The sequence below is a fragment of the Schistocerca piceifrons genome, unplaced genomic scaffold, assembly GCF_021461385.2.
Source record: "Schistocerca piceifrons isolate TAMUIC-IGC-003096 unplaced genomic scaffold, iqSchPice1.1 HiC_scaffold_1416, whole genome shotgun sequence".
NCBI classification, from domain to species: domain Eukaryota; kingdom Metazoa; phylum Arthropoda; class Insecta; order Orthoptera; family Acrididae; genus Schistocerca; species Schistocerca piceifrons.
The window spans coordinates 47,501-50,000 of record NW_025727254.1 but is presented as its reverse complement, the minus strand read 5'-3'; the positions used below and the strand labels follow the sequence as shown (position 1 = coordinate 50,000).

Here is a 2,500-nt window from a genome sequence, read left to right as displayed (position 1 = left end):
GAGCACCCTGGTAGGATTTCAACGGGGTCCGCCTCGGGACGCACGAGCACGCACGAGGCGGTCGCACGCCTTCAGCTCGCCCCACCGGCAGGACGTCCCACGATACATGCCAGTTAAACACCGACGGGCGGTGAACCAACAGCGTGGGACACAAATCCAACTACGAGCTTTTTAACCGCAACAACTTTAATATACGCTATTGGAGCTGGAATTACCGCGGCTGCTGGCACCAGACTTGCCCTCCAATAGATACTCGTTAAAGGATTTAAAGTGTACTCATTCCGATTACGGGGCCTCGGATGAGTCCCGTATCGTTATTTTTCGTCACTACCTCCCCGTGCCGGGAGTGGGTAATTTGCGCGCCTGCTGCCTTCCTTGGATGTGGTAGCCGTTTCTCAGGCTCCCTCTCCGGAATCGAACCCTGATTCCCCGTTACCCGTTACAACCATGGTAGGCGCAGAACCTACCATCGACAGTTGATAAGGCAGACATTTGAAAGATGCGTCGCCGGTACGAGGACCGTGCGATCAGCCCAAAGTTATTCAGAGTCACCAAGGCAAACGGACCGGACGAGCCGACCGATTGGTTTTGATCTAATAAAAGCGTCCCTTCCATCTCTGGTCGGGACTCTGTTTGCATGTATTAGCTCTAGAATTACCACAGTTATCCAAGTAACGTGGGTACGATCTAAGGAACCATAACTGATTTAATGAGCCATTCGCGGTTTCACCTTAATGCGGCTTGTACTGAGACATGCATGGCTTAATCTTTGAGACAAGCATATGACTACTGGCAGGATCAACCAGGGAGCTGCGTCAACTAGAGCTGAGCAGCCGGCCGCCCGGGAGTGTGTCCCGGGGGCCCGCGCGAACACGCAAGCGTCCGCTCAATCATTCTGCAAACAGGAGGAGGCTGAGCTCCCCTGCACAATACACCTCGAAACCCTCTCAGGTCCCGGCGGCGCGCAGCGCCGTCCCAAGTACTTGGTCGGGTTCGAGAGAGGCGCAATCGCCCGGAGTTAGGCGAGTAGACGCTTTCGGTGCGACCACCCGTGCTCCCAACTGAGCTTGCCGCTGCCGACAGAGGCCCGGGAGCGTGCTGTCGTGGCATTGCCGGCGGGAGACAACACGCGCCACCTACGGTGACCGGCAGCTCCAACGCCAGCGCCACAGAAGGACAAAAGCCCCACTTGGGTGCCGAAGCGAACTCTCCCAGCACAGCGCACGCGCCAACACATCCGCACAGCTGCGATACAAACCACCAGCGAGAACCGCTGGGGCGACCGAGCAGCAGACGGCGTCGCGGCGCCGAGCGCCGGGCGGCGGCGCATCCTCAACGCACACAGTCCTCAATCGGACCAGCACACTGAAGATGTCCACCGCGCTTCGCACCGGGCCCGCGAGGACCTACTTTGGCCGCACGGCGCCGCGCGCAGGGTGCGCCGGCGCGCAGCTGCGACGCCTGCCGCGTCCGTCGGCCGGCGCGCCTGCCACTGGCCGCCCCCACCAGCCGGCTGTAGCGCGTGCGCCCACGCACCGCGCGGCCAGCACGCCGGGAGGCGCCCCCTCACCGGCCGGGGACGGTCCCACCCAGCCACCGCCGCGTATCGCTTCACACCCAGATGCCGTTCAGTTTCGTCGGCATGGTGGGTATCGCTGGAACAACCGGTTAGTACCTCAACCTATCGTCGCCATCACCGATTCACCCCTAGCGAGAACAACCGCACCACAACAGGTTACCATTTGTTCATTTGCGTAACTTCACCAGAAAACGCAGGCGTCCATCGCCATTTGCAACTTCAACGATTATTGCATGCCTGTGTCAGGTGTCACGCCACACTACGTCTGCCCACATACACGCAACAAAATGTGCACGCCTAGACAATACGTGGAAGGTGGCCCCCGTACGTATGCGATGTCCATTGCTCGAACGACTGTCAACCGGCCTCTGTAGCATGTCGCAGATATGGAACGCGGTGCACCATGCCATCACGGTGTGTGAGGAGAGACGACTAGGTCCGAATACATCAACAGACAGCTCATGCTGATCGCCATCCACGGCGTCCGTTCCTCCCACACGTCTCTATGGCGTACCACACTGCAATCCAGCTCTCATAGGGAGACGACACGTAGCTGCGTGCACAATATTTGCACTGTATGGTCCGCCGTTTTTGGGCGCAGTCGTTGTGCGGTCACACATGTGCCACGATGTATCATTCAGTACATAAGGACGAATGTGCAGTACAGATTGTGGTTCACGCGTACGACATCAGCGGACAGTTGACACAGGCCGCACCACAACGTAGCCTGAGTACGTCGCATGCGAAGGGCATTGAACATGCAAACTTCTCACCAACCAGCTTGCGAAGGCAGGGGGCAAGGTGGGGACGTGGGGAGGGGCGGCATGTACGTCCTGCTGCCATCCACATTACAGTGTACAGCAGGAGCATGTGGAAAGTGAGCAAGACTTGCAAGGTGTTTAACATGAAGCGATACACAGG

The 2,500-nt window shown here is 58.6% G+C and overlaps 1 non-coding gene across 1 annotated transcript in view; it reads right to left on the bottom strand.

The window, feature by feature from the left end:
* Nucleotides 1–809, bottom strand: part of LOC124733948 — a 1,909-nt gene extending 1,100 nt beyond the window's left edge. The window contains exon 1 of the ribosomal RNA XR_007009224.1: nucleotides 1–809. This exon is cut by the window's left edge and continues 1,100 nt beyond it. This is a non-coding gene — a ribosomal RNA (small subunit ribosomal RNA).
* Nucleotides 810–2,500: the final 1,691 nt, after the last annotated feature.